This window comes from Tursiops truncatus, chromosome 6, assembly GCF_011762595.2.
Source record: "Tursiops truncatus isolate mTurTru1 chromosome 6, mTurTru1.mat.Y, whole genome shotgun sequence".
Taxonomy (NCBI): Eukaryota; Metazoa; Chordata; class Mammalia; order Artiodactyla; family Delphinidae; genus Tursiops; species Tursiops truncatus.
In genome coordinates, this window is record NC_047039.1 from 27,613,156 (window position 1) to 27,636,952 (window position 23,797).

The following is a 23,797-nucleotide window of genomic DNA, read 5'->3' on the forward strand; positions in this document are numbered from 1 at the left end:
GCCTTCAACAGACTCCAGAGTTCTAAAGTAGTTACACTAGTTAGATTTTGCCAGTGCAATTTTTGTCTAGGTGGGGAGACAGATTTTTGGTGCTTCCTACTCCACCATCCTCCCAGAATCCTCTAGGAATAGAATCTCAAGGATGAATTTTTGGAATTTGTTCTGAAGTTTCTAGAATTGACTCTCTAAACTGATAAGATTTAAAGACACTGATGACTCTTTCTGTTAGTAAAGAGAGCATTGATAGCCCTTAGTGTGCTCTGGAAATAGAAATACATAAAATATCACCATTGAATATTTCTAATCAAACACTTATAAGAACCTAGGGTCTGAGTGACAATGTATATACTACTTTTAAACATTTTTATCAAACTAATGAGTATAATGAAATTTGCTGGTGTAACTGAACAAGTGGGCAAGTTGCTGGCTGCACAATGGAAAGACAAAATACCGAGGCAACAGTATTTTGAAGAAAGAAAAATGCTTTATTGCAGGTTGGCCAAGCAAGGAAACAGGAGGCAATGCTCAGATCTGTCTCCCTGGTCAGATTTTGGGCAGGATATTTATCTTGGATGTAGGAAGCTGAAGAGGGAGGTGGTTCAGAAATGATTAGTGGAAAGTAAGTGTAAGTTTCAATGTACATTTCAAGAGTCCTCTGTGCAGGTGCAACAATGACCCTCTTTCATGCCTCTTCATGGGTTGCATTTGCACACATATGTAACATGCAGTGGATTTTCAGCCTGTGATGTCTAAAGTTCACTATCAGTCATCCTAATCCCTCAATGCATCTGCATGCACTCTGCAAGATGCTCAGTGGAAGGGGCTATCAGCAACTTGTTTCTGTATCTGTGATTTCCCTGGTACTCTACAAAACAAGCTTGGTGTTCTCAGTGTATCATTTTGTTTCCATCTTGTTTCTATCTTAAGGGCCTTGAACATGTAAGATAAAGGATATGGTTTCACTGGTTGCTCCCAATGTCATGGACAAAGTAAGGAAAGAAAAGGATGAACTCAGGGATTTGAATTCCCAGCTCAAGTGCCACATAAGTGATCAGAAAACTTCTATGCCTGTCCTGAAAGAGAATCTTATGTCCTGTAGCCACCAGGCTAAGATTGCTGAAAATCAAACTGAGAATCTTATTTTGCAAGACTTACAGGGCAAACTGAATTTCCATCTTTGCAGGATGTCTATTGTTAAAGTAAGGGCATTGATTGGGAAGGAATGGAATCCTGAAAGTTGGAAAGGGGATGCATTGAAAGACTTTGAGGAAACGCCTAAATTCTGATGAATCTTCTTTGCCAATGGAAGCAGCTTCTCTACCCCAGTCTGAGATTAGCCCTGCCTTCCTTCAGGAAACGTTAACAGCCTCCCCTGGGGCAGTTGCCTTGCAAGACAATGCCAGTTCTCCTCAGAATCCACCCCCACCACTCTTCTTTGCTTCTAGACCTATGGTATTGGCTAGTTGATTGCCAGTTTCCTAGAAATAGATAGAAAGCCTACTAAATTTTTACTTGACTTTATAAGCAGAAAAGTTCTAAGTCAAGTGAACAAATGTCAAACTTGATTCATAAAACAGAGTCATAGCCCCTGAATCAATTCCCAGACTTAAGCCAGTTCACAATCCAGAACTCCTTGAATGAAGGGGAGGCTTGAGGAAGGACCCTGGTCTATTGCCAAAACTTTAATATGTTAATCATTCTCCCAGCCTTTCCCAAAGGGACCTATATAGCCTATACCAAGGTTTATGTGCACTGGGGAAAATTGAATAATCAAACCTTTTGGGTACTACTGGACATTGTCTCTGAACTAACTCAGGAGACTCAAAATGTCACTGTGGTCCACCAGAGTAAGGGCTTATGGAGGTCACATGATGAATGAAGATTTAGCTCAGGTCCAGTGGGTACCAAAACCCATCCTCTGGTTATTTCCCCTGTTCTAGAATGCATAATTGGAATAGATTTACTCAATAACTGGAAGAATTCTCACACTGATTCCCTGACCTATGGAATAAGGGCTACCATCATGGGAAAGACCAAGTAGAAGCCAATTACAGCTGCCTCAACCTAGAAAAATAGTAAAGTAAAAGTAGTACTGTAAGCAAATAGGGTAGGGGTCCCCAGAGAAAGAGAACAGGCATGGCTTTCTTGACATAAGGGAAGCCATTTTTGGCCTAAGACATTTTGTGATCTAAGCAAGCTTAGACCACAATGCTTGCCCTTGAACAGGTCTCAGTAATTAATACTCTTAAAGGAACAAAAGAATGAAGGAACATTATGTTATCAGGAAGAGAATAGCAATAGCAAAGATAATATATCAGTTGTAAAGACTCCCAGTTGTGTTTCAATGGTAAACTTAGCCTGAAGCACTCAAACACCAGATCAAATGGAACCGAAGGGATGATGATGTTGATTTTTTCTGACCCTCATGACTTCAATCAACTAAAGCTTGGACTCTGCCTACTGCCTAAGCCCCTTCATGAATATACATATACCCTCAGCTTAAAACTTCCCTAGTTTTGCTGTTCAGGAACACACCACTTTGGGAAAGATCCCTGGTGTTCTCCTTACTTGCTGCAAGTAATAAATCCTTCCTTCTCCTGATCTTCAGTTTGGTGTGTCTTTTGGCTTAACATCCACCAAGAAGTGAATCCAGTTTTGGGGTAACAGTGCTACATTCCTGGAGGGATTGGAGAGGTTAGTGCAACCATGAAGGACTGGAAAGATGCAGGGGTGGTGCTTCACACCAAATCCCCATTCAAGTGGCAAAACCTTATAGCAGTGAGACAAGGTTCTCCAGGAAGCTGTATATGCTCTGAATCAGTAACCAATATATGGTGCTGTTTCTTCCATTGTCAGGATTCATAGGTCCAGGAATTGGGTGGAATCGGGAGTGGCAGCACTCACTATTACCCCTAGCGACCCACTGTTCCCACAACCTTATTCTCTGCTGGCTTAGAGGTCTTTGTTCCAAAGGAATAAATGATTCCACCAGGAGACAGTGAAATTAAGACAGCCATTTGGCCATTTTGGACTCCTCATGCCTCTGAATCAAGAGACAAAGAAGGGAGTTACTATGCTGGCTGGCGTGATTGATCTTGACTGTCAAAAGAAATTGAACTGCTACTCCACAATGGAGGTAAGTGAGTATGTCTGGAATATAGGAGATTCCTTAGGGTCTCTTAGTATTGCCATGCCCTGTGATTAATGTCAATGGAAAACTACAACAACATCATCTAGGCAGCAGTACTACTGGCGAAACCCTCCAGGAATGAAGTTTTGGGTCACTCTACCAGGTAAAGAACCATGACCAGCTGAGGTGCTTGTGGAGAGGAAAGGGAATATGGAGTGGGTAGTGGAAGAAGGTAGTTATAAATACCAGTTGCAACCATGTGACCAGTTACAGAAACATAATTGACATGGTTATTTCTTCCTTATTTGTTATGAATATGTTGGTGTGGGGTGTGTGTGAAACAACTGATGGAGGTAAACGGAGTAGACTAATGCACAATTATTGTTGGATGCTTCACACCTATCTCTCAGCAATTGACATACAGAAAATCATCAACCAACAAGGCCTAATCATCATTTACAGAACATTCTATCCAACAGCCGAAGAATACATAAGGTAAGTCCCCTACATATGAACCTCCATGTTGTGAACTTTCAAAGATACAAACATGCATGCCATTAACGTCGGGTGTGAGTGAAATTGCAGCTTGCCCTCCGTCTCCTATTGCTGATGATCCTTCTGTTCTACCATCTCCCACCTCCTTTCCATCCTCCAGTCATTAAATCTTCTTGCCTGTTCACTTGATGCCAGCCCCTTTATGCCAGCTGTTATTACTACTGTACTTTTAATCTTACTATACTGTAAGATTTTAAATGTTTTATTTTTTGTGTTTGTTTTTTATGTATTATTTGTGTGAAAAGTATTATAAACCTATTACAGTACAGTAATATGTAGCCAGTTGTGTTAGTTGGGTACCTAGGCTAACTTTGTTGGACTTATGAATAAATTGGACTTACGAATGCACTCTCGGAATGGAACTCATTTATATGAAGGGGACTTACTGTACTTAAAAAAAGTACTCACAGAAATATACCAAGGTAGATAATATTCTAGCAAATTCAAAATAATTGAAATACAGAGTAAGTTTTCTGACTACAACTCAATCAAACTCTAAATCAATAACATAAAATAGATAATGTGAACATAGTCAGATTCTTGTAAATTTCTTTAAATACTTTCTAGTCAGACTCTCTTTGGGAATTTTAATACATGAATATGAAAAAGTTCTTTTGTTTTCTTGCAGTTTCCTGAGACTGTTCTTTGCTTTAGTCTATTTTCTTCCCATTGCTCACATTGGGTAAATTCTGTTGATCTGCCCTCTATTTCACTGATTCTATCCTCTTTTACCTCTACCAGTTCTATCACTTATTTCATAACAGCTTTATGGGGCTATAACCCATATACCATACTGTATTAGTCAGGGTTCTCCAGAGAAACAGAATCAATAGGAGAGGAATCTATGTATGTATGTATGTATGTATGTATCTACCTATCTATTGAGGGAGGGGGAAAGGGAGAGGGAAATAGAGAGGGAGGAAAGGGAGAGGCGGAGGGAGGGAGGGAGGGAGAGCTATTGAGATTTATCATAAGAAATTGGCTCATGCAATTATGGAAGCTGCAAAGTCCAAAATCTGCAGTGGGAGCCAGCAGGATTAAGACCCAGGAGAGCTGATGGTGCAGATGAAGACTCTAGCAAGCTCATTCAGTCAAACATTTTCTTGTGTGTGCGTGTATTGGTTATTATATTTTTCAGTTATATAATTTTCATTTGCTTTTTAAAAATAAATTATCTCATAACTTAGATTTTCTATTTTTTCTTTTTTTTCAAAAGACTTTGTACTTGCTTGTTAAAGCATTTTTATAATCTCTGCTTTAAAATTCTTGTCATAAATTCCATTATCTGATTCATTCTGGGGTTTGGTTATCTTGCCATTTTGGGTGATTGATATTAGATTAGAGACTCTGGATACTACCTTCTTTTTCTTTTAGAAGCTGGGGTTTAGAATGAGGACCAGCTGAGTGTAGCTGTTCAGCTTCCCACTGGACCCCAGAAACACTACCCTGGTGAAAATGGAGCACTTACATTGTGCCATTGCAATGGATAGGTAAAAGTTCAGCTCCCCCTTTTCGCTGCTGACACCTTTCTAGCCAAAGGGGGTCACCAACTCATATCTACTTATTGCCTCTGAGTGAAAGTGTTAGCTCAGCTCTTGGCTGGCACCACTGACACCTGGAGAAAGGGGGGCAAGCAAAGTGCTAGTTAGTCCCACCACCTACCACCTTACTTTACTTCATTAATCCCAGGGTAAGGGAAACTCACCTTCCCACTTGGCCCCCTGGTACCAGGAGAGGAGTGAAGCAGAGTGATGACCACCTCCCCAGCACCACCTTGTTCTGCCTTAATAATGCCACCTAGGGTGATGGCTTCAGTTCCCAAGGGGTCTTCTTCATGGGAGGTTAGGGTGAGTGAATTGCTTACTAGCTGTGCTTCATTCTGCCTGTTCAATCTCATTGCTGGCAGGTGGGGGTGGAGGTTTAGCTCCCTCTTGGGCTCTGCTGACATCAGGTGGGGGTGGAGTAGAGTGGAATGCTCACTGGGCCAGAATTGCATTGCGTTGTTCAGTCTGGATGCTGGATATGGGTGTGGGCCTTGCTGATTGGGTGGAGGGTTGTTGTTGGTGGTGGTATTAGTGTAGTGTGACTAGCCTCATATTGCATCTTCTCATTAAGTTTTGTTACTGCCAGGTGGGGAGGAGGTTCAAATTTCTGTAGGACTCCACTGACACTACTCTAGGGGTAAGTGTAAGAAAGTGGGGGAAATTGGAGCATTGAGTGTTTCCACCTAGTGGAGGTTGGAAGATCAACTCTCCATCAGCCTACTGACACCACTTGGACTTGGAGGGCTACTTGCACAGTGGGAGATAATAAGGTGGAAGATCAGCTCTCTGCTTGGCTCTATGAAACTATGGAGCAGGATGAGGTTTTTTTCACTGGTGTTTGGGTAGAGTAGGGTGGGTATTGCGGAAAAGGTTATCTGATGGTAACTAAATATTTTCCTGGTCCTTTGGCTAGGGAGAACAAAATTTTCTTGCTCTTGGAGGGTTTTTTTATCCATGCCTGTTGGGCTGTTCCTGGTTGGAGGCTTCTTCAGCACCCTGTCCAGTATATACAAGAGGCAGCAGAAACATAGAGAATCCACTACTGTATGGATCCTCAAATCCCATGGCCCATTGACAGTCTTCCTTCTTCCTTCCACATTCAGATTCTGCCTATGCTTTTTTGTTGTGTTATGTCCAGAGTTTTTTAGTGGTAAGAGGAAGAACCTGGGAGGAAGGGGGCTAATTCTATTTTGGCTGGAATTCAAGAGGCATTTTTTTCATTTATTTTATTAAATCATAAATGTACAATAGCTTCCTAACTCTACATATGTATTTAAATTTTTGTTGTTGTTGTTTTTTGTTTTTTGTGGTACGCGGGCCTCTCACTGCTGTGACCTCTCCCATTGTAGAGCACAGGCTCCGGACGCACAGGTTCAGCGGCCATGGCTCACGGGCCCAGCCACTCCGCGGCATGTGGGATCTTCCCGGACCGGGGCACGAACCCATGTCCCCTGCATCGGCAGGTGGACTCTCAACCACTGCGCCACCAGGGAAGCCCTGTATTTAAATTTTTAAAAAGGAAAACGTGATCCTGGCTAGTAGCTTTTCAATATTTTCAGAAAATTGTTTTAAAAGGTTTCACATGAAACCTAAAATTTACACATTTAACACTACCAACGAAGGAATGTTTCTATACTCTTACAAAGGCCACTAGAAAGAAACAACAATTAGGGACTTCCCGAGTGGTCCAGTGGTAAAGAATCCACCTTCCAATGCAGGGGAGGCAGGTTTGATCCCTGGTTGGAAAACTAAGATCCCACATCCTGCAACTAAGCCCATGCACCACATCTACAGAGACTGTGTGCCACAACTACAGAGCCCACGTGCTCTGGAGCCTGCACATCACAACCAGAGAGAGAAAACCCGCATGCCACAACTAGAGAGAAGCCCACATGCCACAACTAAGACCTGATACAGAAAAAAAAGAATTAAAAAGGTAAGAAACTATCTTAGGAATGCTGAGAGACCTTCAGGAAGGTGGAGGAATAAGATGTATTCCTCCCCACAAATACATCAAAAATACATCTACATGTGGAACAACTCCTATGGAACACCTACTGACCGCTGGAAGAAGACTTCAGACTTCCCAAAAGGCAAGAAAATCCCCATGTACCTGAGTAGGGAAAAAGAAAAAAGAATAAACAGAGACAAAAGAATAGGGATGGGACCTGCACCTCTGGGATGGAGCTGTGAAGGAGGAAAAGTTTCCACACACTATGGAGCCCCTTCACTGGCAGGGATGGGGGTTGGATGGGGGGGGCGATGATTCGGAGCCATGGAGGAGAGTGCAGCAACAGGGGTGCAGAGGACAAAGCGGAGAGATTCTGGCACAGAGGATCAATGCTGACCAGCACTAACCAACCTGAGACACTTTTCTGCTCACCCGCTGGGGTGGGTGGGGGCTGGGAACTGAGGCTTGCACCTTAAGAGGTCAGACCCCAAGGAGAGGACTAGATTGGCTGTGTGAAAACAACCTGAAGGAGGCTAGCCAGGAGGGAGTCCAGAAAAAAGTCTGGACCTGCCAGAGAGGCAAGAGACCATTGTTTTGGGGTGCGTGAGGAGAGGGGATTCCTGTTTGGTGTGCCCACAGAAGACACAGCACTGCCTAAGTGAACTCCAGAGATGGGCATGATCCAGGGACAACTTCCCTGGGAAAACATACAGAGCACCTCAGGCTGTTGCAATGTCATGCCAGCCTCTGCTGCTGCAGGCTCACCCTGCATTCCAATTATGACTACCATACCCCTCCCTCTTCCCGGCCTGAGTGAGCAAGAGAGCCCTAATCAGCTGCTGCTTTAACCCCCTCCTGTCTGGGTGGGGAAAAGATGCCTGAGGGCAGCCTACACCCAGAGGCAGGGCTAAAACCAAAGCTGAACCCCAGGAGCTGTGCAAACAAAGAAGAGGAAGGGAAATTTCTTCCAGCAGCCTCAGGAGCAGCAGATTAAATCCCCACAATCAACTTGATAAACCCTGCATCTGCGCAATACTTGAATAGACAACGAATGTTCCCAAAATTGAGGTGGTAGACTTTGGGAGCAACTGTAGACTTGGGGTTTGCTTTCTGCACCTGATTTGTTTTTGGTTTTATGTTTATTTTAGTTTAGTTTTTAGTGCTTGTTATCACTGGTGGGTTTGTTTATTCGTTTGGTTGCTCTCTTCCTTATTTATTTATTTTAAAATTATTATTATTATGTTTTCCCCTTTTTCTCTTTTTGTGAGTGTGTATGTGTACCTTTCTTTGTGTGACTTTGTCTGTTTAGGTTTGCTTTTACCATTTGTCCTAGGGTTCTGTCTGGGTTTTTCTTTGTTTGTTTGTTTTTTTCTCTTTTTATGAGTGTGTTTGTGTGTTTCTTTGTGTGATTTTTGTCTGTTTAGTTTTGCTTTTACCATTTTGTTTGGGATTATACCTGTTTGTTATTTTCTTTCTTTCCTTCATTTTTCTGAGCCATGTGGCTGGCAAGGTCGTCTTGGTCCTCTGGCCAGGTGTCAGGCCTCAGCCTCTGAGGTGGGAGAGCCGAGTCCAGAACACTGGACCACCAGAGATCTCCTAGCCCCATGTAATATCAATCAGTGAGAGCTCTCACAGAGATCTCTATCTCAACACTAAGACCCAGCTCCACTCAACAGCCAGCAAGCTCTAGTGCTGTATAGCCCATGCCAAACAACTAGCAACACAGGAATACAACTTCACCTATTATCAGAGAGGCTGCTGGAAGTCATACTAAGTTCACAGACACCCCAAAACACACCACCAGACGCAGCCTTAACCACCAGAAGGACAAGATTCAGCCCAACACAACAGAGCACAGGCACCAGTCCCCTCCACCAGGAAGCCTACACAAGCCAATGAACAAACCTCACTCACTGGGGTAGACACCAAAAAAAAAAAAAAGGGAACTATAAACTTACAGCCTGTGAAAAGGGGAACCAAACACAGCAAGTCAAACAAAATGAGAAGACAGAGAAATATGCAGCAGATGAAGGAGAAAGGTAAAAACCCACCAGACCAAACAAATGAAGAAGAAATAAGCAGTCTACCTGAAAAAGAATTCACAGTAATGATAGTAAACATGATCCAAAATCACGGAAGTAGAATGAAGAAAACTATAAGAAATGTTTAATAAGAATGTAGAAGAACTAAAGAGCAAACAAACAATGATGAACAGAATAAATGAAATTAAAAATTCTCTAGAAGGAATCAATAGCAGAATAACTGAGGCAGAAGAATGGATAAGTGACCTGGAAGGTAAAATAGTGAAAATAACTGCCACAGAGCAGAATAAAGGAAAAAGAATGAAAAGAATTGAGGACAGCCTCAGAGATGTCAGGGACAATATTAAATGCACCAACATTTGAATTATAGGGGTCCCGGAAGAAGAAGAGAAAAAGGAAGGGACTGAGGAATTATTTGAAGAGGTTATAGTTGAAAACTTTCCTAATATGGGAAACGAAAGTTAATCAAGTCCAGGAAGCACAGAGAGTCCCATACAGGATAAATAAAAGGAGAAACACGCCAAGACACATATTAATCAAACTATCAAAACTTAAACACAAAGAAAAAATATTACAAGCTGCAAGGGAAAAGCAACAAACAACATACAAGGGAATCCCCATAAGGTTAACAGCTGACCTATCAGCAGAAACTGCAAGCCAGAGGGAGTGGCAGGCCGTATTCAAAGTCATGAAAGGGAAAAACCTACAGCCAAAATTACTCTACCCAGCAAGGATCTCATTCAGATTTGATGGAGAAGTTAAAATATTTACAGACAAGCAAACGTTAAGAGAATTCAGCACCAACAAACCAGCTTTACAACAAATGCTAAAGGAACTTCTCTAAGCAAGAAACACAAGAGAAGGAAAAGACGTACAAAAACAAAGCCAAAACAATTAAGAAAATGGTAATAGAACATACATATTGATAATTACTTTAAATGTAAATGGATTAAATGCTCCAATCAAAAGACACAGACTGGCTGAATGGATACAAAAACAAGACTTGTATATATGCTGTCTACAAGAGACCCACTTCAGACCTATGGACACATACAGACTGAAAGTGACAGGATGGAAAAACATATTCCATGCAAATGGAAATCAAAAGAAAGTTGGAGTAGCAATACTCATAACAGACAAAATAGACTTTAAAATAAAGACTATAACAAGAGAGGAAGATGGCAGAAGAATGAGACGCGGAGATCACCTTCCTTCCCAAAGATACATCAGAAATACATCTACACGTGGAACTGCTCCTATAGAACATCCACTGAACTCTGGCAGAAGACCTCAGACCTCCCAAAAGGCAAGAAACTCCTCACGTACCTGGGTAGGGCAAAATAAAAAAGAAAAAACAGAGACAAAAGAATAGGGACGGGACCTGCACCAGTGGGTGGGAGCTGTGAAGGAGGAAAGGTTTCCACACACTAGGAAGCACTTTCGCGGGCAGAGACTGTGGGTGGCAGAGGGGGGATGTTTCGGAGCTGCGGAGGACAGCACAGCAACAGGGGTGTAGAGGGCAAATGAAGAGATTACTGCACGGAGGATCGGTGCCGACCTGCACTCACCAGCCCGAGAGGTTGTCTGCTCACCCACCGGGGTGGGCAGGGGCTGGAAGCTGAGGCTCGGGCTTTGGTTGGAGCACAGGGAGAGGACTGGGGTTGGTGGTGTGAACACAGCCTGAAGGGGTTAGCGCACCACAGCTAGCTGGCAGGGAGTCTGGGGAAAAGTCTGGACCTGCCGAAGAGACAAGAGAATTTTTCTTCCCTCTTTGTTTTCTGGTGCGTGAGGAGAGGGGACTAAGAGCGCTGCTTAAAGTAGCTCCAGAAATGGGCGCGACCCGCGGCTATCAGCGTGGACCCCAAAGATGGGCATGAGACGCTAAGCCAGCTGCTGCCACTACCAAGAAGCCTGTGTGCAAGCACAGGTCACTATCCTCACCTCCCCTAATGGGAGCCTGTGCAGCTCGCCACTGCCAGGGTCCCGTAATCCAGGGACAACTTCCTTGGGAGAATGCAAGGTGTGCCTCAGGGTGCTGCAACATCACACCGGCCTCTGCCGCCACAGGCTCGCCCCACATCCGTACCCCTCCTTCCCCCAGGCCTGAGAGAGCCAGAGCCCCCGAATCAGCTGCTTCTTTACCCCTGTCCTCTCTGAGCGAAGAACAGACGCCCTCAGGTGACCTACACACAGAGGTGGGGCCAAATCCAAAGGTGAACCCCAGGAGCTGTGCAAAGAAGGGAAAGGGAAATCCCTTCCAGCAGCCTCAGAAGCAGGGGATTAAATCTCCACAATCAACTTGATGTACCATGCATCTGCAGAATACCTGAATAGACAACGAATCATCCCAAATTGACGAGGTGGACATTGGGAGCAAGATAAATATATTTTTTCCTCTTTTTGTGAGTCTGTATGTGTATGCTTCTGTGTGAGATTTTGTCTGTATAGCTTTGCTTTCACCATTTCTCCGAGGATTCAGTCCATGTTTTTTTTTTTTTACTTTTTTAAAAAATTTCTTCTTAAAAATTATTTTTATTTTAAAAACTTTATTTTATCTTACTTTATTTTATTTCATTTTATCCTCTTTCACTCTTTCTATTTTTTCTCCCTTTTATTCTGAGCTGTGTGGATGAAAGGCTCTTGGTGCTACAGCCAGGAGTCAGTGCTGTGCCTCTGAGGTGGGAGAGCCAACTTCAGGTCACTGGTCCAAAGAGACCTCCGATCTCCACGTAATATCAAATGGTGAAAATCCGCAAGAGATCTCCATCTCAACACCAACACCCAGATTCACTCAATGACCAGCATGCTACAGTGCTGGACACCCTATGCCAAACAACTAGCAAGATGGGAACACAGCCCCATCCATTAGTAGAGAGGTTGCCTAAAATCATAGTAAGTCCACAGACACACCAAAACACACCACCAGACGTGGACTTGCCCACCAGAAGACAAGATCCAGCCTCCTCCACCGGAACACAGGCATTAGTCCCCTCCACCATGAAGCCTACACAACCCACTGAACCAACCTTAGCCACTGGGGACAGACACCAAAAACAATGGGAACGACGAACCTGCAGCCTGTTAAAAGGAGACCACAAACACAGTAAGATAAGCAAAATGAGAAGACAGAAAAACACACAGCAGATGCCGGAGCAAGGTAAAAACACACCAGACCTAACAAATGAAGAGGAAATAGGCAGTCTACCTGAAAAAGAATTCAGAATGATAGGAAAGATGATCCAAAATCTTAGAAACAGAGTAGAGAAAATACAAAAAACATTTAACAAGGACCTAGAAGAACTAAAGAGGAAACAAGCAACGATGAACAACACAATAAATGAAATTAAAAATACTCTAGAAGGGATCAGTAGCAGAATAACTGAGGCTGAAGAACAGATAAGTGACCTGGAAGATAAAATAGTGGAAATAACTACTACAGAGCAGAATAAAGAAAAAAGAATGAAAAGAACTGAGGACAGTCTCAGAGACCTCTGGGACAACATTAAAAAGACTGACATTCGAATTATAGGGGTCCTAGAAGAGGAAGAGAAAAGAAAAAGGGACTGAGACAATATTTTAAGAGATTATAGTTGAAAACTTCCCTAATATGGGAAAGGAAAGTTAATCAAGTGCAGGAAGCACAGAGAGTCCCATACAGGATACATCCAAGGAGAAACATGCCAACACACATATAAGTCAACTAATGAAAATTAAATACAAAGAAAACATATTAAAAGCAGCAAAGGAAAAACAACAAATAACACACAAAGGAATCCCCATAAGGTTAACATCTGATCCTTCAGCAGAAACTGCAAGCCAGAAAGGAGTGGAAGGACATATTTAAAGTGATGAAGGAGAAAAACCTACAACCAAGATTACTCTACCCAGCAAGGATCTCATTCAGATTTGATGGAGAAATTAAAACCTTCACAGACAAGCAAAGCCTGAGAAAGTTCAGCACCACCAAACCAGCTTTACAAAAACTGCTAAAGGAACTTCTCTAGGCAAGAAACAAAAGAGAAGGAAAATACCTACAATAATAAACCCCAAACAATTAAAAAATGGGAATAGGAACATACATATGGATAACTACCTTAAATGTAAATGCATTAAAGGCTCCCACAAAAAGACACAGATTGGCTGAATGGATACAAAAACAAGACCCGTATATATGCTGTCTACAACAGACCCACTTCAGACCTAGGGACATACAGACTGAAAGTGAGGGGATGGAAAAAGATATTCCATGCAAATGGAAATCAAAAGAAACCAGGAGTAGCAATTCTCATTTCAGACAAAATAGACTTTAAAATAAAGACAATTACAAAACAAAGAAGGACACTACAGAATGATCAAGTGATCTATCCAAGAAGAAGATATAACAATTGTAAATATTTGTGCACCCAACATATGAGCAACTCAGTACATAAGGCAAATACTAACAACCATAAAAGGGGAAATCTAGAGTAACACAATCATAGTATGGGACATTAACAAGCCACTTTCACCAATGGACAGATCATCCAAAATGAAAGTAAATAAGGAAACACAAGCTTCAAATGATACATTAAACAAGATGGACTTAATTGAAATGTATAGGACATTCCATGCAAAAACAACAGAATACACATTTTTCTCAAGTGCTCATGGAACATTCTCCAGGATAGATCATATCTTGGGTCACAAATCAAGCCTTGGTAAATTTAAGAAAATTGAAATGGTATAAAGTATCTTTTCCAACCACAACACTATGAGACTAGATATCAATTACAGGAAAAAATCTGTAAAAAATACAAACACATGGAAGCTAAAAAATACACTACTTAATAACCAAGTGATCAGTGAAGAAATCAAAGAGGAAATAAAAAAATACCTAGAAACAAATGACAATGGAGACACGATGAGCCAAAACCTATGGGATGCAGCAAAAGCAGTTCTAAGAGGGAAGTTTATAGCAATACAATCCTACCATAAGAAACAGGAAACATCTCAAAAAAACAACCTAACCTTGCACCTAAAGCAATTAGAGAAAGAAAAAAAAAAAAACCAAAGTTGGCAGAAGGAAAGAAATAATAATGATCAGATCAGAAATAAGCAAAAAAGAAATAAAGGAAACAATAGCACCAATCAATAAAAATAAAAGCTGGTTCTTTGAGAAGATAAACAAAATTGATAAACCATTAGCCAGACTCATCAAGAAAAAAAGGGAGAAGATTCAAATCAATAGAATTAGAAATGAAAAAGGAGAAGTAACAACTGACACTGCAGAAATACAAAAGATTATGAGAGATTACTACAAGCAACTCTGTGCCAGTAAAATGGACAACCTGGAAGAAATGGACAAATTCTTAGATATGTACAAACTGCCAAGACTGAATCAGGAAGAAATAGAAAATACGAACAGACCAATTACAAGCACTGAAATTGAAACTGTGATTAAAAATCATCCAACAAACAGAAGCCCAGGACCAGATGGCTTCACAGGCGAATTCTATCAAACATTTAGAGAAGAGCTAACACCTATCCTTCTCAAACTCTTCCAAAATATAGCAGAGGGAGGAACACTCCCAAACTCATTTTACGAGGCCATCATCACCTTGATACCAAAACCAGACAAGGATGTCACAAAGAAAGAAAAGTACAGGCCAATATCACTGATGAACATAGATGCAAAAATCCTCAACAAAATACTAGCAAACAGAATCCAACAGCAGAGTAAAAGGATCATACACCATGATCAAGTGGGGTTTATTCCAGGAATGCAAGGATTCTTCAATATACATAAATCAATCAATGTGATATACCATATTAACATAATTGAAGGAGAAAAACCATATGATCATCTCAATAGATGCAGAGAAAGCTTTCGACAAAATTCAACACCTATTTATGATAAAAACCCTGCAGAAAGTAGGGCTAGAGGCAATTTTCCTCAACATAATAAAGGCCATATATGACAAACCCACAGCCAACATCGGCATCAATGGTGAAAAACTGAAACCATTTCCAACAAGATCAGGAACAAGACAAGGTTGCCCACTCTGACCACTCTTATTCAACACAGTTTTGGAATTGTTAGCCACAGCAATCAGAGAAGAAAAGGAAATAAAAGGAATCCAAATCGGAAAAGAAGAAGTAAAGCTGTCACTGTTTGCAGATGACATGATACTATACATAGAGAATCCTAAAGATGCTACCAGAAAACTACTAGAGCTAATCAATGAATTTGGTAAAGTAGCAGGATACAAAATTAATGCACAGAAATCTCTGACATTCCTATACACTAGTGATGAAAAATCTGAAAGTGAAATCAAGGAAACATTCCCATTTACCATTGCAACAAAATGAATAAAATATCTAGGAATAAACCTACCTAAGGAGACAAAAGACCTGTATGCAGAGAATTATAAGACACTGATGAAAGAAATTAAAGATGATAGAAATAGATGGAGAGATATACCATGTTCTTGGATTGGAAGAATCAACATTGTGAAAACGACTCTACTACCCAAAGCAATCTACAGATTCAATGCAATCCCTATCAAACTACCACTGGCATTTTTCACAGAACTAGAACAAAAAATTTCACAATTTTTATGGAAACACAAAGACCCCAAATAACCAAATCAATCTTGAGAATGAAAAACGTAGCTGGAGGAATCAGGCTCCCTGACTTCAGACTATACTACAAAGCTACACTAATCAAGACAGTATGGTACTCGCAGAGAAACAGAAAGATAGATCAATGGAACAGTATAGAAAGCACAGAGATAAACCCACGCACATATGGTCATCTTATCTTTGATAAAGGAGGCAGGAACGTACAGTGGAAAAAGGACAGCCTCTTCAATAAGTGGTGCTGGGAGAACTGGACAGGTACATGTGAAAGTATAAGATTAGATCACTCCCTAACACCATACCAAAAAATAAGCTCAAAATGGATTAAAGACCTAAATGTAAGGCCAGAAACTATCAAACTCTTAGAGGAAAACATAGGCAGAACACACTATGATATAAATCACAGCAAGATCTTTTTTGACCCACCTCCTAGAGAAACGGAAATAAAAACAAACAAATGGGACTTAATGAAACTTAAAAGCTCTTGCACAGCAAAGGAAACCATAAAAAAGACCAAAAGACAACCCTCAGAATGGGAGAAATATTTGCAAATGAAGCTACTGACAGAGGATTAATTTCCATATTTTATAAGCAGCTCATGCAGCTCAATAACAAAAAAATAAAGAACCCAATCCTTAATTGTGCAGAAGACCTAAATAGACATTTCTCCAAAGAAGATATACAGACTGCCAACAAACACGTGAAAGAATGCTCAACATCATCTCCCACCAGTCAGAATGGCCATCATCAAAAAAATCTAGTAACAATAAATGCTGGAAAGGGTGTGGTGAAAAGGGAACACTCTTGCACTGCTGGTGGGAATGTGAATTGGTACAGCCACTATGCAGAACAGTATGGAGGTTCCTTAAAAAACTACAAATAGAACTACCATATGACCCAGCAATCCCACTACTGGGCATATAACCTGAGAAAACCATAATTCAAATATAGTCATGTACCAAAATGTTCATTGCAGGTCTATTTACAATTGTCCGGAGATGGAAACAACCTAAGTATCCATCATCGGATGAATGGATAAAGAAGATGTGGCTCATATATACAATGGAATATTACTCAGCCATAAAAAGAAACGAAATTGAGCTATTTGTAATGAGGTGATGGACCTAGAGTGTGTCATACAGAGTGAAGTATGTCAGAAAGAGAAAGACAAATACCATATGCTAACACATATATATGGAATTTAGGGGAAAAAATGTCATGAAGAACCTAGGGGTAAGACAGGAATAAAGACACAGACTTACTAGAGAATGGACTTGAGGATATGGGGAGGGGGAAGGGTAAGCTGTGACAAAGCGAGAGAGTGGCCTGGACATATATACACTATCAAACGTAAAATAGGTAGCTAGTGGGAAGCAGCCACATAGCACAGGGAGATTAGCTCGGTGCTTTGTGACCACCTAGAGGGGTGGGATAGGGAGGGTGGAGGGAGGGAGACGCAAGAGGTAAGAGATATGGGAACATATGTATATGTATAACTGATTCACTTTGTTATAAAGCAGAAACTAACACAATACTGTAAAGCAATTATACCCCAATAAAGATGTTAAAAAAAAAAAAGCTAAAAACAGAACTACCTTATGACCCAGCAATCCCACTACCGGGCACATACCCTGAGAAAACTGTAATTCAAAAAGAGACATGTACCACAATGTTCATTGCAGCACTATTTAGAATAGCCAGGACATGGAAGCAACCTAAGTGTCCACCGACAGATGAATGCATAAAGAAGATGTGGCACATATACACAATGGAATATTACTCAGGTATAAAAAAGATAGGAAATTGAGTTATTTGTGAGAGGTGGATGGACGTAGAGTCTGTCATACAGAGTGAAGCATGCCAAAAAGAGAAAAACAAATATTGTATGCTAACACATATATATGGAGTCCAGAAAAAAAAAATCGCTTGAATGAATTTACAGCCAGAACCAGAATAATAACACAGACATAGATAATGGACTTGAGGACACAGGGTGGGAAGGGTACGCTGGGACAAAATGAGAGAGTAGCACTGATATAGATACACTACCAAATGTAAAACAGCTAGCTAGTGGGAAGCTGTTGCACAGCACAGGGAGTCCAGCCTAGTGCTTTGTTATCCCCTAGAGGGGTGGGATAGGGAGGGTGGGAGGGAGGCGCAAGAGGGAGGGGATATGGGGAGATATATATATATATATATATATATATATACACACACACACATACAGCTGATTCACTTTTTTATACACCAGAAACTAACCCAACATTGTAAAACAATTATACTCCCATAAATGTTTAAAAGAAACAAAAAGAAACTATCTCAAAGGCATTTTTTTACAGTCCTTCCTTTATAGTAAGGTAATGCTATTAAATAATCCAGTCCATCCACAAACAGCTCCCCGTATCTGCTGTAGTGTCTTCTACCATATCATTCTATATTTATGCATGTGTGAGATAATAAGTGTTCTAAACATTCTTATTTTGATAACCTGAACCTGTTGTTACTTCTGGGCTCTTGTCCTCTCCAAGTTACACAGTAAAGCCCAGGGCAAATGGGAAGAAGTTGAGTGTTGGTTCCTGCCTCATATCCCTTACTGTGCCACTGCCTCTTGGACCATAGTTTCCTCCACCGTAAGTTTCTCTTATGTTCCTACTGCCATCAAAATTTCCAGTCTTCACTGGACCATAGATATAAGGTTGCTAATTATAATTTCTAAAAACATTCTAATTTCTACTTCCATAAATTTTTCCTGCATAGTTGTCATAATCACCTCTGTAGCCTCCCCACTACTCGCCTCCGGCTGCCAGATCCAGGTTCTCCACTAGTATATCTTCATCTTCCTTCTTCATAACCTGTGCTACCTCTAAAATTGCCACCTCCAGATCTTCCTCCATACCCATTATAGCTATCCCCAAATCCATGTCCTCTTCCATATCCATCAGATCCTACTCTACACTTGCCTCATGATCCTGGTCCCAAAATTCACTGCCTCTGCACGAATCCCTCAAAGTCTCCTCTGCCACTCCTAGAACTTTGGACTTCCTGTGTTTCTTGTCTAGATAAAGCCTTTCTTACTTCTGACCACCGATGGTATGGTATTACTGCAGTACAGTTTAATCCACATGATCATGGTTATCAAAAGTAGTAAACCCAGAACTTCCCTTGTGGTCAAGTGGTTAAGGCTTTGCCCTTTCAAAGCGGGGGATGTGGGTTCAATCCCTGATGAGGGATCCCATGTGCTGCACAGCGCAGAAAAAAAAAAAAGTAATAAACCCAATGCTTCTTTTCTTTCCAGACTGTCAATGCCTCCTTTCTTTCCACACTGCCTATCAGTAATCATCTCAAATGACATCAGCTTTTCCATAGTCCTTGCAGTAATCTCTAAGCTGATGTTCTTTGGTATCTTCTTTAGTTCCACCAACAAACAGCTTTTCAGTTACATGAGTGCCAGGTTGTCCAGATTCCTCTCTGGCACATTTTGGCTCAATCATTCTTCCATCAATTGAAAGAGATTTTGCAGCCATGGCAGCATCAACCTTATCTATGGATGGAAAAGTTACAAAACCAAATACTCTTTTGAGTTTTGCTTGCAGGATCTCTCATTACTAGCGTCTGTAAGTTTTCCCCATGGCTCATAGTAGTCCCTCAAGCTTTCTTCTGTGGTTTCAAAGCTTAAGCCACCAATAATGTTTATAGAAATGTCCCTTTTCTCTCTCAATAGCAGACTCAGTCACTTCAGCTGGATTTCAACCCAGACAGATGAGAGAGATATCCACCAATGAGCATGAGCATACTTGTCCTGACACTGTTCTCTTGAGGCATTCTTTTCTTGATGGTCTCTGCTTCAGTGTAATGCATGCAGAGACCTTCCGTACCACAAGATGGTTTTCAAAATCACTTATATTTCATGTTAGATCTCTGATTTCTCTTTTTATATTTGTTTTGTGAGCTAGCTTAATTTCCCCAAATAACTATTTTTTCTCACTTTCCAAACTGAAGTTTTCCATCTTTCTCAATTTTCCTCCCTCTCTCCCTTCCATTGTATTGACTTTCCCTTTAGTTCCTTTCAGCTGACTTGCATTACTGTCACACTGATTATTATAGTTTTATATTAAAATGCTAATAATAGAGCAAACTGGGTTTTATTATTTATCACCATTTTTTGATAATATCATCAATATAGTCATCCAGATATATATTAGAATTACTTTGTGGTGTTGAAATATATGCAAATGCTATTTTAAGTGAATTTTATTAAATTTACTGCTCATTTTATGGGAAATCTTGAACCTAGTTTGTTCAAAATGTTTTTATATAATATGTATATTTCTGCATACACGATTCATATAAAAATGGAAGTGACTTTTAAGATTTCTGAAACATATTTGACACACTTCTCCCCTAAATTTAACATAAAGATTCTCTCAATCAGGCATTTAGGCCTAATTTTGCCCCTGTCATTGAGGCAAAATTCTTGTGAGAATTCTTTACTCCACACCATGTGAATTATGAAGATTTCCACTGTCTGGCAGGAGCAGGCACTATTCCTGGCCCTATGTGAGCTCACGGTATTTCTCTCTAATCTTTTTCAGTTTCTTTCTTGGGGGGTTGCACATGTGCACATTGGTTGGCACTCAACTGACACTTGAGGAAGAGGACCCTCCACTTGGATTTCCCTTCTCTGTCCTGTGGCCTGAAATTTCTCTCCATCTAGTGATGTTCAAAGTCTCATCTGGTTTCTTACATCTTTCTCAGGGTTCATTGCTCTTCATTGTCTTATGTCCGATGTCTTCAAACCTGTCATTTCATATATTTTGTTTTTTTAAAGTTGATTTAGGCAAGAGGTTAAATCTGGTTCTCATTACTTCATTTTGAGTAAATAGGAAGTAATTTGAAAACACTTTCATCAAATTCCTAGAAAAAGAGTATGTCTGCTTATTAATACGTTTTTAATATAAATTATTATTTTTTATTTTGGCTGCGTTGGGTCTTCGTTGCTGCACGCAGGCTTTCTCTAGTTGTGGCAAGCGGGAGATACTCTGCTGTGCATGGGCTTCTCATTGTGGTGGAGAATGGGCTCTAGGCACACGGGCTTCAGTAGCTGTGGCACGTGGGCTCAGTAGTTGTGGCACACGGGCCCTAGAGCACAGGTTCAGTAGTTGTGGCACACAGGTTTAGTTGCTCTGTGGCATGTAGGATCTTCCCAGACCAGGGTTTGAACCTGTGTCCCCTGCATTGGCAGACAGATTCTTAACCACTGCACCACCAGGGAAGCCCTGTTTATTAATACTTTGAAATGTTTCTAAGCTTCCTATTCTGTTACATCTAATCAGCGATTTTTGTATTAGTAAAATAATTTTAATTTTAGTTACTGTAGCTTTAAATGTCTTCATGCTTAGTTTTTCCTCATTTTTTCTTCTGATTGTTATTATTTTTAATAAACTTCAGAATTTTTCCTCTTTGAAAAAGAAAAATAGGGTTTCCCTGGTGGCGCAGTGGTTGAGAGTCCGCCTGCCGATGCAGGGGACACGGGTTCGTGCCCCGCTCCGGGAAGATCCCACGTGCCGCGGAGCGGCTGGGCCCAGTGAGCCACGGCCGCTGGGCCTGTGCGTCTGGAGCCTGTGCTCCGCAACGGGAGAGGCCACAACAGTGAGAGACCCGCGTACCGCAAAATAAAAGAGAAAGAAAAATGCCAGGACCTTTGGCATATTTTAGAAGTTCATTCATTACGCGCTGTTATTTAAATATAAAAACACTAGGGTGAATCTGCAGTATGGAGGACAAGTACACACCCAGGTGACTAAAAACTAAGAGGACCCCACAAGTTAAAAAGGAAAGATTTTAGTGCTCACCTGAACCACCCTTCTAATGCACCTGAAAGTCACTTTACTAGACTTTACTTATCTAATTTTCCACAATTTCTCCCAGAGCCCAGGTGGCTGTAATTACGTTTCTTGAGCGCGGGTTCCAGCGGAGCAGAAGGGAGGCGTACTGGAGCTCAACAACTGGGTCCAGTGGGGAAATGTGCCCGCGCCCCCGGCGCATTGTGGGTAATGTAGTCCCGCGGCCACCGGTGATCTGGCGAGTACGATCTTGAGCTTCGGAGCCCTCTGAGCATTTTGGGTATTGTAGTCCCTCCCAGAGGTATTGTGGGTATCGCACTTCCGCTTCGCGCTGTTGTATTTCTGGACATTGTGACCATCTTTTAAAGCTCATGGTGAGCAAGCCCGACCATGGCCGCTGAGTCCCGGGGATAGAGGGTTGGGAAACCTTGGCGAGGGCAGGCGGGGTTGGTCTGCCCTGTCCGCGGGTTCCTTGAGGTTTGATTGTTTTCCGGACGGGGTCGGACGCAGTCCGCCTAGTAGGGGTTGTGGGCTGGGTCTCGGGTCTCGTGCTGTCCGGCGGTGCTGGGGAGCCAGCGTCCTGTCCCGGAGGGGTCTGGACTGGTGCAGGTGATTTGGAGGACATAAGTACCCCTCGCCCGGAGCAGACGTCTCCACTGCTGGGGCGCGCGGCTCGGGCATCCTTCCTGGGTCTTAATTGGGGAGCGCGGCTGGGTGGTGCCAACCATGGTGATGGAGGCGCCGCTTGGCCTCGATGTCCCGGATTTTGGGGGAAGGACTGGCCTGGGCAAACACCCAGACTTGCCTTGATTGGGGTGGGGAGGACGACTTGGGTCAGCGGCATCGGGGCCCGCAGGCTCCTGGGGGAGTTGGAAGGGCCTGGTGGGAGTCAGACATCCCCGGGTTTGTGTGGGGCGTCCTTGTGCCCAGATCTACGACTCCAGAAGTTGTCTGGCTCCTGCGGCGCTGGGGCTGTTCCAGGAGCTTGGGGTGGAGCAAGTGGAGTGCAGCCCACGGGGCAGGGAACTTTCCTCAACCCCCAGGGGGCTGGTGGCTGACTCCCTGAATTACTGGGGATGGAAGAGAGGAGTGGGTGGTAAGACGTCCAGACTTAAGTTTTATTTTAAATTTTGCATTATGAAAACGTTGTAAATATACACAGAAGTAGCCGTGAGGTCAAGGGAATTCATCGCTCAGATTCACCACTTACGAATGAGAGCCCTATCTTTCTCTTCCAAATCTGCAACCTCAGGTGTGCATCTCTTTGGGCATTGCCTTTCCCTCGGGGCCTATCCCAGGCCTGCTGTGGGAGCCCCGCCCTCCATAGAGAGAGTTCAAATCCAGGTCTGCCTCTTTCTCATAGTCACTTTAAGCAAGGTACTGAACCTCCTGGGGCTGTTGGGAGTGTGGAAAGGGGAAAACGGGTGTCTGGTACATGCTAATATGACGTTCATTTCAATAGGGTTCAATAACCTCCATAGGCACATAGAAGATTAATGTCATGCTGGACATCAGCATGACATGAGAGAAGGCGTATTCTAAAACCCATACCCTGATTCTGTCCCGCGTATTGTCCTTCCCTTCCATACCTGGTTCTGATACCTTACTTTAGTGAAGCCATCTGCAGGCTTGGGGGTTTCCAGCCTGCTCTCTGTGCTGGGAGAGAATCCTGAGGCCAGAACCACTTCTGTTGTACCAGGTTTGCCCTGGAGCACTCTGCTCCCTCACATCCAGAGGGGACTGCCCGTTAGGGAGGAGGGAACTCCTAGGGGCCTGGCAGCCCTGCCTCAGATGGGTACCACTTCCTTGTTGTGTTCTTGTCTTTGGTCATAATGGAGGGTGTGTCCTTGATATCCTATGCCAAAGTCATAATCCCTTTGTGGCACAGCTGCAGGTGGTCTCCCAGGAAGCCAGGCTTGTTCTTGAAGGGGCACATTCCTGTGCCCTCATTCAGGGCTTTCTATCTTCTCCGGAGTTGCTCCTGCATTGTCCTGCATTGTTTCTCTCCATATACATTCACACTGTTGTATTCTCAGGGCCTTAGAGTGCTGCCAAAACAACGATGGTGAAAAGTACTGTTTTGTTAGCAGTAGACCTGTGTTGGCAGTGTGCTT

At 42.2% G+C, this 23,797-nt stretch overlaps 1 long non-coding RNA gene across 1 annotated transcript in view; it reads right to left on the bottom strand.

Annotated features, from left to right (window-relative positions):
* LOC141278952 (uncharacterized) overlaps positions 1–23,373 on the bottom strand; it is an 80,939-nt gene extending 57,566 nt beyond the window's left edge. The window contains exon 1 of the long non-coding RNA XR_012332441.1: positions 23,273–23,373. This is a non-coding gene — a long non-coding RNA (uncharacterized lncRNA). The remainder of the gene's footprint in view (positions 1–23,272) is intronic.
* Between the last annotated feature and the right edge of the window lie 424 nt (positions 23,374–23,797).